Source organism: Spermophilus citellus (genome assembly GCF_964194105.1).
Source record: "Spermophilus citellus genome assembly, contig: SCAFFOLD_53, whole genome shotgun sequence".
Classification (NCBI taxonomy): domain Eukaryota; kingdom Metazoa; phylum Chordata; class Mammalia; order Rodentia; family Sciuridae; genus Spermophilus; species Spermophilus citellus.
In genome coordinates this window covers 619,582-632,161 of record NW_027672727.1, presented here as the reverse complement: position 1 = coordinate 632,161, position 12,580 = coordinate 619,582, and positions in this window count along the sequence as shown.

The following is a 12,580-nucleotide window of genomic DNA, read 5'->3' as shown; positions in this document are numbered from 1 at the left end:
TACTTGAATAGGAAACAAACCATAGAGATAGAACTTGGAGCTACTTTATTGTGTCAAGTTTCAAAGAGCTAGCACAAACCGTGTTTGATTTAGAGTTCCAACTACATGTATCCATATAGGAGAAAACAGAGTGAAACCTAAAAATTAAAACTGTTAGCGCCAAAGAGCGGTTTAACCTAAAGAAAGAAACTTGGTGACCCAAGTGGGGTGTGTTGTACTGATCATTACGTGAAAGTGTCATCAAGATTGGGTGAAAAAATGTGTGCTGAGATTTCAGGAAACTCGTAGTTTTTTGGAAGCCTGGCAACCCCTTTCCATGAAAGTGATTTGCGCCAGTCTCTGCTTAGGGCTACATCAATAGGAAACAAACCAAAGAGATAGAACTTGGAGCTACTTTATTGTGTCAAGTTTCAAAGAGCTGGCACAAACCGTGTTTGATTTAGAGTTCCAACTACATGTATCCATATAGGAGAAAACAGAGTGAAACCTAAAAATTAAAACTGTTACTGCCAACGAACGGTTTAACCTAGAAGAACGAAATTTGGTGAGCCAAGTGGGATTGGGGTACTGATCATTACCTGAAAGTGTCATCAAGATTGGGTGAAAAAATGTGTCCTGAGATTTCAGGAAACTCGCAGTTTTTTGGAAGATTGGCCACCCCTATATATTAAAGTGATTTGTGCCAGTCTCTGATTAGGGCTACATCAATAGGAAACAAACCATAGAGATAGAATTTGGAGCTACCTTATTGTGTCAAGTTTCAAAGAGCTAGCACAAACTGTGTTTGATTTAGAGTTCCACCTACATGTATCCATATAGGAGAAAACAGAGTGAAACCTAAAAATTAAAACTGTTACTGCCAACGAACGGTTTAACCTAGAAGAACGAAATTTGGTGAGCCAAGTGGGATTGGGGTACTGATCATTACCTGAAAGTGTCATCAAGATTGGGTGAAAAAATGTGTGCTGAGATTTCAGGAAACTCTTAGTTTTTTGGAAGATTGGCAACCCCTTTCCATGAACGTGATTTGTGCCAGTCTCTGCTTGGGGCTACATCAATAGGAAACAAACCATAGAGATAGAACTTGGAGCTACTTTATTGTGTCAAGTTTCAAAGAGCTAGCACAAACCGTGTTTGATTTAGAGTTCCAACTACATGTATCCATATAGGAGAAAACAGAGTGAAACCTAAAAATTAAAACTGTTAGCGCCAAAGAGCGGTTTAACCTAAAAGAAAGAAACTTGTTGACCCAAGTGAGATGTGTTGTACTGATCATTACCTGAAAGTGTCATCAAGATTGGGTGAAAAAATGTGTGCTGAGATTTCAGGAAACTCTTAGTTTTTTGGAAGATTGTCAACCCCTTTCTATGAAAGTGATTTGCGCCAGTCTCTGCTTAGGGCTACATCAATAGGAAACAAACCATAGAGAGAGAACTTGGAGCTACTTTATTGTGTCAAGTTTCAAAGAGCTAGCACAAACCGTGTTTGATTTAGAGTTCCAACTACATGTATCCATATAGGAGAAAACAGAGTGAAACCTAAAAATTAAAACTGTTACTGCCAAAGAACGGTTTAACCTAGAAGAACGAAATTTGGTGAGCCAAGTGGGATTGGGGTACTGATCATTACCTGAAAGTGTCATCAAGATTGGGTGAAAAAATGTGTGCTGAGATTTCAGGAAACTCTTAGTTTTTTGGAAGATCATCAACCCTTTTCCATGAAAGTGATTTGCGCCAGTCTCTGCTTGGGGCTACATCAATAGGAAACAAACCATAGAGATAGAACTTGGAGCTACTTTATTGTGTCAAGTTTCAAAGAGCTAGCACAAACCGTGTTTGATTTAGAGTTCCAACTACATGTATCCATATAGGAGAAAACAGAGTGAAACCTAAAAATTAAAACTGTTAGCGCCAAAGAGCGGTTTAACCTAAAAGAAAGAAACTTGGTGACCCAAGTGGGATGTGTTGTACTGATCATTACCTGAAAGTGTCATCAAGATTGGGTGAAAAAATGTGTGCTGAGATTTCAGGAAACTCTTAGTTTTTTGGAAGATTTGCAACCCCTTTCCATGAAAGTGATTTGCGCCAGTCTCTGCTTAGGGCTACATCAATAGGAAACAAACCATAGAGATAGAACTTGGAGCTACTTTATTGTGTCAAGTTTCAAAGAGCTAGCACAAACCGTGTAGATTTAGAGTTTCAACTACATGTATCCATATAGGAGAAAACAGTGAAACCTAAAAATTAAAACTGTTACTGCCAACGAACGGTTTAACCTAGAAGAACGAAATTTGGTGAGCCAAGTGGGATTGGGGTGCTGATCATTACCTGAAAGTGTCATCAAGGTTGGGGGAAAAATGTGTGCTGAGATTTCAGGAAACTCTTAGTTTTTTGGAAGATTGTCAACCCCTTTCCATGAAAGTGATTTGCGCCAGTCTCTGCTTAGGGCTACATCAATAGGAAACAAACCATAGAGATAGAACTTGGAGCTACTTTATGGTGTCAAGTTTCAAAGAGCTAGCACAAACCGTGTTTGATTTAGAGTTCCAACTACATGTATCCATATAGGAGAAAACAGAGTGAAACCTAAAAATTAAAACTGTTACTGCCAAGGAACGGTTTAACCTAGAAGAACGAAATTTGGTGAGCCAAGTTTGATTGGGGTACTAATCATTACCTGAAAGTGTCATCAAGATTGGGTGAAAAAATGTGTGCTGAGATTTCAGGAAACTCTTAGTTTTTTGGAAGATTGTCAACCCCTTTCCATGAAAGTCATTTGCGCCAGTCTCTGCTTAGGGCTACATCAATAGGAAACAAACCATAGAGAGAGAACTTGGAGCTACTTTATTGTGTCAAGTTTCAAAGAGCTAGCACAAACCGTGTTTGATTTAGAGTTCCAACTACATGTATCCATATAGGAGAAAACAGAGTGAAACCTAAAAATTAAAACTGTTACTGCCAAGGAACGGTTTAACCTAGAAGAACGAAATTTGGTGAGCCAAGTGGGATTGGGGTACTGATCATTACCTGAAAGTGTCATCAAGATTGGTTGAAAAAATGTGTGCTGAGATTTCAGGAAACTCTTAGTTTTTTGGAAGATCATCAACCCCTTTCCATGAAAGTGATTTGCGCCAGTCTCTGCTTGGGGCTACATCAATAGGAAACAAACCATAGAGATAGAACTTGGAGCTACTTTATTGTGTCAAGTTTCAAAGAGCTAGCACAAACCGTGTTTGATTTAGAGTTCCAACTACATGTATCCATATAGGAGAAAACAGAGTGAAACCTAAAAATTAAAACTGTTAGCGCCAAAGAGCGGTTTAACCTAAAAGAAAGAAACTTGGTGACCCAAGTGGGATGTGTTGTACTGATCATTACCTGAAAGTGTCATCAAGATTGGGTGAAAAAATGTGTGCTGAGATTTCAGGAAACTCGCAGTTTTTTGGAAGCCTGGCAACCCCTTTCCATGAAAGTGATTTGAGCCAGTCTCTGCTTAGGGCTACATCAATAGGAAACAAACCATAGAGATAGAACTTGGAGCTACTTTATTGTGTCAAGTTTCAAAGAGCTAGCACAAACCGTGTTTGATTTAGAGTTCCAACTACATGTATCCATATAGGAGAAAACAGAGTGAAACCTAAAAATTAAAACTGTTACTGCCAAGGAACGGTTTAACCTAGAAGAACGAAATTTGGTGAGCCAAGTGGGATTGGGGTACTGATCATTACCTGAAAGTGTCATCAAGATTGGGTGAAAAAATGTGTGCTGAGATTTCAGGAAACTCTTAGTTTTTTGGAAGATTGGCAACCCCTTTCCATGAAAGTGATTTGCGCCAGTCTCTGCTTAGGGCTACATCAATAGGAAACAAACCATAGAGATAGAACTTGGAGCTACTTTATTGTGTCAAGTTTCAAAGAGCTAGCACAAACCGTGTTTGATTTAGAGTTCCAACTACATGTATCCATATAGGAGAAAACAGAGTGAAACCTAAAAATTAAAACTGTTAGCGCCAAAGAGTGGTTTAACCTAAAAGAAAGAAACTTGGTGACCCAAGTGGGATTTGTTGTACTGATCATTACCTGAAAGTGTCATCAAGATTGGGTGAAAAAATGTGTGCTGAGATTTCAGGAAACTCTTAGTTTTTTGGAAGATTGTCAACCCCTTTCCATGAAAGTGATTTGCGCCAGTCTCTGCTTAGGGCTACATCAATAGGAAACAAACCATAGAGATAGAACTTGGAGCTACTTTATTGTTTCAAGTTTCAAAGAGCTAGCACAAACCGTGTTTGATTTAGAGTTCCAACTACATGTATCCATATAGGAGAAAACAGAGTGAAACCTAAAAATTAAAACTGTTAGCGCCAAAGAGTGGTTTAACCTAAAAGAAAGAAACTTGGTGACCCAAGTGGGATTTGTTGTACTGATCATTACCTGAAAGTGTCATCAAGATTGGGTGAAAAAATGTGTGCTGAGATTTCAGGAAACTCTTAGTTTTTTGGAAGATTGTCAACCCCTTTCCATGAAAGTGATTTGCGCCAGTCTCTGCTTAGTGCTACATCAATAGGAAACAAACCATACAGATAGAACTTGGAGCTACTTTATTGTGTCAGGTTTCAAAGAGCTAGCACAAACCGTGTTTGATTTAGAGTTCCAACTACATGTATCCATATAGGAGAAAACAGAGTGAAACCTAAAAATTAAAACTGTTACTGCCAAGGAACGGTTTAACCTAGAAGAACGAAATTTGGTGAGCCAAGTGGGATTGGGGTACTGATCATTACCTGAAAGTGTCATCAAGATTGGGTGAAAAAATGTGTGCTGAGATTTCAGGAAACTCGCAGTTTTTTGGAAGATTGTCAACCCCTTTCCATGAAAGTGATTTGCGCCAGTCTCTGCTTAGGGCTACATGAATAGGAAACAAACCATAGAGATAGAACTTGGAGCTACTTTATTGTGTCAAGTTTCAAAGAGCTAGCACAAACCGTGTTTGATTTAGAGTTCCAACTACATGTATCCATATAGGAGAAAACAGAGTGAAACCTAAAAATTAAAACTGTTAGCGCCAAAGAGCGGTTTAACCTAAAAGAAAGAAACTTGGTGACCCAAGTGGGATGTGTTGTACTGATCATTACCTGAAAGTGTCATCAAGATTGGGTGAAAAAATGTGTGCTGAGATTGCAGGAAACTCGTAGTTTTTTGGAAGCCTGGCAACCCCTTTCCATGAAAGTGATTTGAGCCAGTCTCTGCTTAGGGCTACATCAATAGGAAACAAACCATAGAGATAGAACTTGGAGCTACTTTATTGTGTCAAGTTTCAAAGAGCTAGCACAAACCGTGTTTGATTTAGAGTTCCAACTACATGTATCCATATAGGAGAAAACAGAGTGAAACCTAAAAATTAAAACTGTTACTGCCAAGGAACGGTTTAACCTAGAAGAACGAAATTTGGTGAGCCAAGTGGGATTGGGGTACTGATCATTACCTGAAAGTGTCATCAAGATTGGGTGAAAAAATGTGTGCTGAGATTTCAGGAAACTCGCAGTTTTTTGGAAGATTGGCAACCCCTTTCCATGAAAGTGATTTGCGCCAGTCTCTGCTTAGGGCTACATCAATAGGAAACAAACCATAGAGATAGAACTTGGAGTTACTTTATTGTGTCAAGTTTCAAAGAGCTAGCACAAACCGTGTTTGATTTAGAGTTCCAAATACATGTATCCATATAGGAGAAAACAGAGTGAAACCTAAAAATTTAAACTGTTACTGCCAACGAACGGTTTAACCTAGAAGAACGAAATTTGGTGAGCCAAGTGGGATTGGGGTACTGATCATTACCTGAAAGAGTCATCAAGATTGGGTGAAAAAAATGTGTGCTGAGATTTCAGGAAACTCTTAGTTTTTTGGAAGATTGGCAACCCCTTTCCATGAAAGTGATTTGCGCCAGTCTCTGCTTAGGGCTACATCAATAGGAAACAAACCATAGAGATAGAACTTGGAGCTACTTTATTGTGTCAAGTTTCAAAGAGCTAGCACAAACCGTGTTTGATTTAGAGTTCCAACTACATGTATCCATATAGGAGAAAACAGAGTGAAACCTAAAAATTAAAACTGTTAGCGCCAAAGAGTGGTTTAACCTAAAAGAAAGAAACTTGGTGACCCAAGTTGGATTTGTTGTACTGATCATTACCTGAAAGTGTCATCAAGATTGGGTGAAAAAATGTGTGCTGAGATTTCAGGAAACTCTTAGTTTTTTGGAAGATTGTCAACCCCTTTCCATGAAAGTGATTTGCGCCAGTCTCTGCTTAGGGCTACATCAATAGGAAACAAACCATAGAGATAGAACTTGGAGCTACTTTATTGTGTCAAGTTTCAAAGAGCTAGCACAAACCGTGTTTGATTTAGAGTTCCAACTACATGTATCCATATAGGAGAAAACAGAGTGAAACCTAAAAATTAAAACTGTTAGCGCCAAAGAGTGGTTTAACCTAAAAGAAAGAAACTTGGTGACCCAAGTGGGTTTTGTTGTACTGATCATTACCTGAAAGTGTCATCAAGATTGGGTGAAAAAATGTGTGCTGAGATTTCAGGAAACTCTTAGTTTTTTGGAAGATTGTCAACCCCTTTCCATGAAAGTGATTTGCGCCAGTCTCTGCTTAGTGCTACATCAATAGGAAACAAACCATACAGATAGAACTTGGAGCTACTTTATTGTGTCAGGTTTCAAAGAGCTAGCACAAACCGTGTTTGATTTAGAGTTCCAACTACATGTATCCATATAGGAGAAAACAGAGTGAACCTAAAAATTTAAACTGTTACTGCCAACGAACGGTTTAACCTAGAAGAACGAAATTTGGTGAGCAAAGTGGGATTGGGGTACTGATCATTACCTGAAAGAGTCATCAAGATTGGGTGAAAAAAATGTGTGCTGAGATTTCAGGAAACTCTTAGTTTTTTGGAAGATTGGCAACCCCTTTCCATGAAAGTGATTTGTTCCAGTCTCTGCTTAGGGCTACATCAATAGGAAACAAACCATAGAGATAGAACTTGGAGCTACTTTATTGTGTCAAGTTTCAAAGAGCTAGCACAAACCGTGTTTGATTTAGAGTTCCAACTACATGTATCCATATAGGAGAAAACAGAGTGAAACCTAAAAATTAAAACTGTTAGCGCCAAAGAGTGGTTTAACCTAAAAGAAAGAAACTTGGTGACCCAAGTGGGATTTGTTGTACTGATCATTACCTGAAAGTGTCATCAAGATTGGGTGAAAAAATGTGTGCTGAGATTTCAGGAAACTCTTAGTTTTTTGGAAGATTGGCCACCCCTATACATTAAAGTGATTTGTGCCAGTCTCTGCTTAGGGCTACATCAATAGGAAACAAACCATAGAGATAGAATTTGGAGCTACTTTATTGTGTCAAGTTTCAAAGAGCTAGCACAAACCGTGTTTGATTTAGAGTTCCACCTACATGTATCCATATAGGAGAAAACAGAGTGAAACCTAAAAATTAAAACTGTTACTGCCAACGAACGGTTTAACCTAGAAGAACGAAATTTGGTGAGCCAAGTGGGATTGGGGTACTGATCATTACCTGAAAGTGTCATCAAGATTGGGTGAAAAAATGTGTGCTGAGATTTCAGGAAACTCGCAGTTTTTTGGAAGATTGGCAACCCCTTTCCATGAAAGTGATTTGCGCCAGTCTCTGCTTGGGGCTACATCTATAGGAAACAAACCATAGAGATAGAACTTGTAGCTACTTTATTGTGTCAAGTTTCAAAGAGCTAGCACAAACCGTGTTTGATTTAGAGTTCCAACTACATGTATCCATATAGGAGAAAACAGAGTGAAACCTAAAAATTAAAACTGTTACTGCCAAGGAACGGTTTAACCTAGAAGAACGAAATTTGGTGAGCCAAGTGGGATTGGGGTACTGATCATTACCTGAAAGTGTCATCAAGATTGGGTGAAAAAATGTGTGCTGAGATTTCAGGAAACTCTTAGTTTTTTGGAAGATCATCAACCCCTTTCCATGAAAGTGATTTGCGCCAGTCTCTGCTTGGGGCTACATCAATAGGAAACAAACCATAGAGATAGAACTTGGAGCTACTTTATTGTGTCAAGTTTCAAAGAGCTAGCACAAACCGTGTTTGATTTAGAGTTCCAACTACATGTATCCATATAGGAGAAAACAGAGTGAAACCTAAAAATTAAAACTGTTAGCGCCAAAGAGCAGTTTAACCTAAAAGAAAGAAACTTGGTGACCCAAGTGGGATGTGTTGTACTGATCATTACCTGAAAGTGTCATCAAGATTGGGTGAAAAAATGTGTGCTGAGATTTCAGGAAACTCTTAGTTTTTTGGAAGATTGTCAACCCCTTTCCATGAAAGTGATTTGCGCCAGTCTCTGCTTAGGGCTACATCAATAGGAAACAAACCATAGAGATAGAACTTGGAGCTACTTTATTGTGTCAAGTTTCAAAGAGCTAGCACAAACCGTGTTTGATTTAGAGTTCCAACTACATGTATCCATATAGGAGAAAACAGAGTGAAACCTAAAAATTAAAACTGTTAGCGCCAAAGAGTGGTTTAACCTAAAAGAAAGAAACTTGGTGACCCAAGTGGGATTTGTTGTACTGATCATTACCTGAAAGTGTCATCAAGATTGGGTGAAAAAATGTGTGCTGAGATTTCAGGAAACTCGTAGTTTTTTGGAAGATTGTCAACCCCTTTCCATGAAAGTGATTTGCGCCAGTCTCTGCTTAGTGCTACATCAATAGGAAACAAACCATACAGATAGAACTTGGAGCTACTTTATTGTGTCAGGTTTCAAAGAGCTAGCACAAACCGTGTTTGATTTAGAGTTCCAACTACATGTATCCATATAGGAGAAAACAGAGTGAAACCTAAAAATTTAAACTGTTACTGCCAACGAACGGTTTAACCTAGAAGAACGAAATTTGGTGAGCCAAGTGGGATTGGGGTACTGATCATTACCTGAAAGAGTCATCAAGATTGGGTGAAAAAAATGTGTGCTGAGATTTCAGGAAACTCTTAGTTTTTTGGAAGATTGGCAACCCCTTTCCATGAAAGTGATTTGTTCCAGTCTCTGCTTAGGGCTACATCAATAGGAAACAAACCATAGAGATAGAACTTGGAGCTACTTTATTGTGTCAAGTTTCAAAGAGCTAGCACAAACCGTGTTTGATTTAGAGTTCCAACTACATGTATCCATATAGGAGAAAACAGAGTGAAACCTAAAAATTAAAACTGTTAGCGCCAAAGAGTGGTTTAACCTAAAAGAAAGAAACTTGGTGACCCAAGTGGGATTTGTTGTACTGATCATTACCTGAAAGTGTCATCAAGATTGGGTGAAAAAATGTGTGCTGAGATTTCAGGAAACTCTTAGTTTTTTGGAAGATTGGCCACCCCTATACATTAAAGTGATTTGTGCCAGTCTCTGCTTAGGGCTACATCAATAGGAAACAAACCATAGAGATAGAATTTGGAGCTACTTTATTGTGTCAAGTTTCAAAGAGCTAGCACAAACCGTGTTTGATTTAGAGTTCCACCTACATGTATCCATATAGGAGAAAACAGAGTGAAACCTAAAAATTAAAACTGTTACTGCCAACGAACGGTTTAACCTAGAAGAACGAAATTTGGTGAGCCAAGTGGGATTGGGGTACTGATCATTACCTGAAAGTGTCATCAAGATTGGGTGAAAAAATGTGTGCTGAGATTTCAGGAAACTCGCAGTTTTTTGGAAGATTGGCAACCCCTTTCCATGAAAGTGATTTGCGCCAGTCTCTGCTTGGGGCTACATCTATAGGAAACAAACCATAGAGATAGAACTTGTAGCTACTTTATTGTGTCAAGTTTCAAAGAGCTAGCACAAACCGTGTTTGATTTAGAGTTCCAACTACATGTATCCATATAGGAGAAAACAGAGTGAAACCTAAAAATTAAAACTGTTACTGCCAAGGAACGGTTTAACCTAGAAGAACGAAATTTGGTGAGCCAAGTGGGATTGGGGTACTGATCATTACCTGAAAGTGTCATCAAGATTGGGTGAAAAAATGTGTGCTGAGATTTCAGGAAACTCTTAGTTTTTTGGAAGATCATCAACCCCTTTCCATGAAAGTGATTTGCGCCAGTCTCTGCTTGGGGCTACATCAATAGGAAACAAACCATAGAGATAGAACTTGGAGCTACTTTATTGTGTCAAGTTTCAAAGAGCTAGCACAAACCGTGTTTGATTTAGAGTTCCAACTACATGTATCCATATAGGAGAAAACAGAGTGAAACCTAAAAATTAAAACTGTTAGCGCCAAAGAGCGGTTTAACCTAAAAGAAAGAAACTTGGTGACCCAAGTGGGATGTGTTGTACTGATCATTACCTGAAAGTGTCATCAAGATTGGGTGAAAAAATGTGTGCTGAGATTTCAGGAAACTCGTAGTTTTTTGGAAGCCTGGCAACCCCTTTCCATGAAAGTGATTTGAGCCAGTCTCTGCTTAGGGCTACATCAATAGGAAACAAACCATAGAGATAGAACTTGGAGCTACTTTATTGTGTCAAGTTTCAAAGAGCTAGCACAAACCGTGTTTGATTTAGAGTTCCAACTACATGTATCCATATAGGAGAAAACAGAGTGAAACCTAAAAATTAAAACTGTTACTGCCAAGGAACGGTTTAACCTAGAAGAACGAAATTTGGTGAGCCAAGTGGGATTGGGGTACTGATCATTACCTGAAAGTGTCATCAAGATTGGGTGAAAAAATGTGTGCTGAGATTTCAGGAAACTCGCAGTTTTTTGGAAGATTGGCAACCCCTTTCCATGAAAGTGATTTGCGCCAGTCTCTGCTTAGGGCTACATCAATAGGAAACAAACCATAGAGATAGAACTTGGAGTTACTTTATTGTGTCAAGTTTCAAAGAGCTAGCACAAACCGTGTTTGATTTAGAGTTCCAAATACATGTATCCATATAGGAGAAAACAGAGTGAAACCTAAAAATTTAAACTGTTACTGCCAACGAACGGTTTAACCTAGAAGAACGAAATTTGGTGAGCCAAGTGGGATTGGGGTACTGATCATTACCTGAAAGAGTCATCAAGATTGGGTGAAAAAAATGTGTGCTGAGATTTCAGGAAACTCTTAGTTTTTTGGAAGATTGGCAACCCCTTTCCATGAAAGTGATTTGCGCCAGTCTCTGCTTAGGGCTACATCAATAGGAAACAAACCATAGAGATAGAACTTGGAGCTACTTTATTGTGTCAAGTTTCAAAGAGCTAGCACAAACCGTGTTTGATTTAGAGTTCCAACTACATGTATCCATATAGGAGAAAACAGAGTGAAACCTAAAAATTAAAACTGTTAGCGCCAAAGAGTGGTTTAACCTAAAAGAAAGAAACTTGGTGACCCAAGTGGGATTTGTTGTACTGATCATTACCTGAAAGTGTCATCAAGATTGGGTGAAAAAATGTGTGCTGAGATTTCAGGAAACTCTTAGTTTTTTGGAAGATTGTCAACCCCTTTCCATGAAAGTGATTTGCGCCAGTCTCTGCTTAGGGCTACATCAATAGGAAACAAACCATAGAGATAGAACTTGGAGCTACTTTATTGTGTCAAGTTTCAAAGAGCTAGCACAAACCGTGTTTGATTTAGAGTTCCAACTACATGTATCCATATAGGAGAAAACAGAGTGAAACCTAAAAATTAAAACTGTTAGCGCCAAAGAGTGGTTTAACCTAAAAGAAAGAAACTTGGTGACCCAAGTGGGATTTGTTGTACTGATCATTACCTGAAAGTGTCATCAAGATTGGGTGAAAAAATGTGTGCTGAGATTTCAGGAAACTCTTAGTTTTTTGGAAGATTGTCAACCCCTTTCCATGAAAGTGATTTGCGCCAGTCTCTGCTTAGTGCTACATCAATAGGAAACAAACCATACAGATAGAACTTGGAGCTACTTTATTGTGTCAGGTTTCAAAGAGCTAGCACAAACCGTGTTTGATTTAGAGTTCCAACTACATGTATCCATATAGGAGAAAACAGAGTGAAACCTAAAAATTAAAACTGTTACTGCCAAGGAACGGTTTAACCTAGAAGAACGAAATTTGGTGAGCCAAGTGGGATTGGGGTACTGATCATTACCTGAAAGTGTCATCAAGATTGGGTGAAAAAATGTGTGCTGAGATTTCAGGAAACTCGCAGTTTTTTGGAAGATTGTCAACCCCTTTCCATGAAAGTGATTTGCGCCAGTCTCTGCTTAGGGCTACATGAATAGGAAACAAACCATAGAGATAGAACTTGGAGCTACTTTATTGTGTCAAGTTTCAAAGAGCTAGCACAAACCGTGTTTGATTTAGAGTTCCAAATACATGTATCCATATAGGAGAAAACAGAGTGAAACCTAAAATTTAAAACTGTTAGCGCCAAAGAGCGGTTTAACCTAAAAGAAAGAAACTTGGTGACCCAAGTGGGATGTGTTGTACTGATCATTACCTGAAAGTGTCATCAAGATTGGGTGAAAAAATGTGTGCTGAGATTGCAGGAAACTCGTAGTTTTTTGGAAGCCTGGCAACCCCTTTC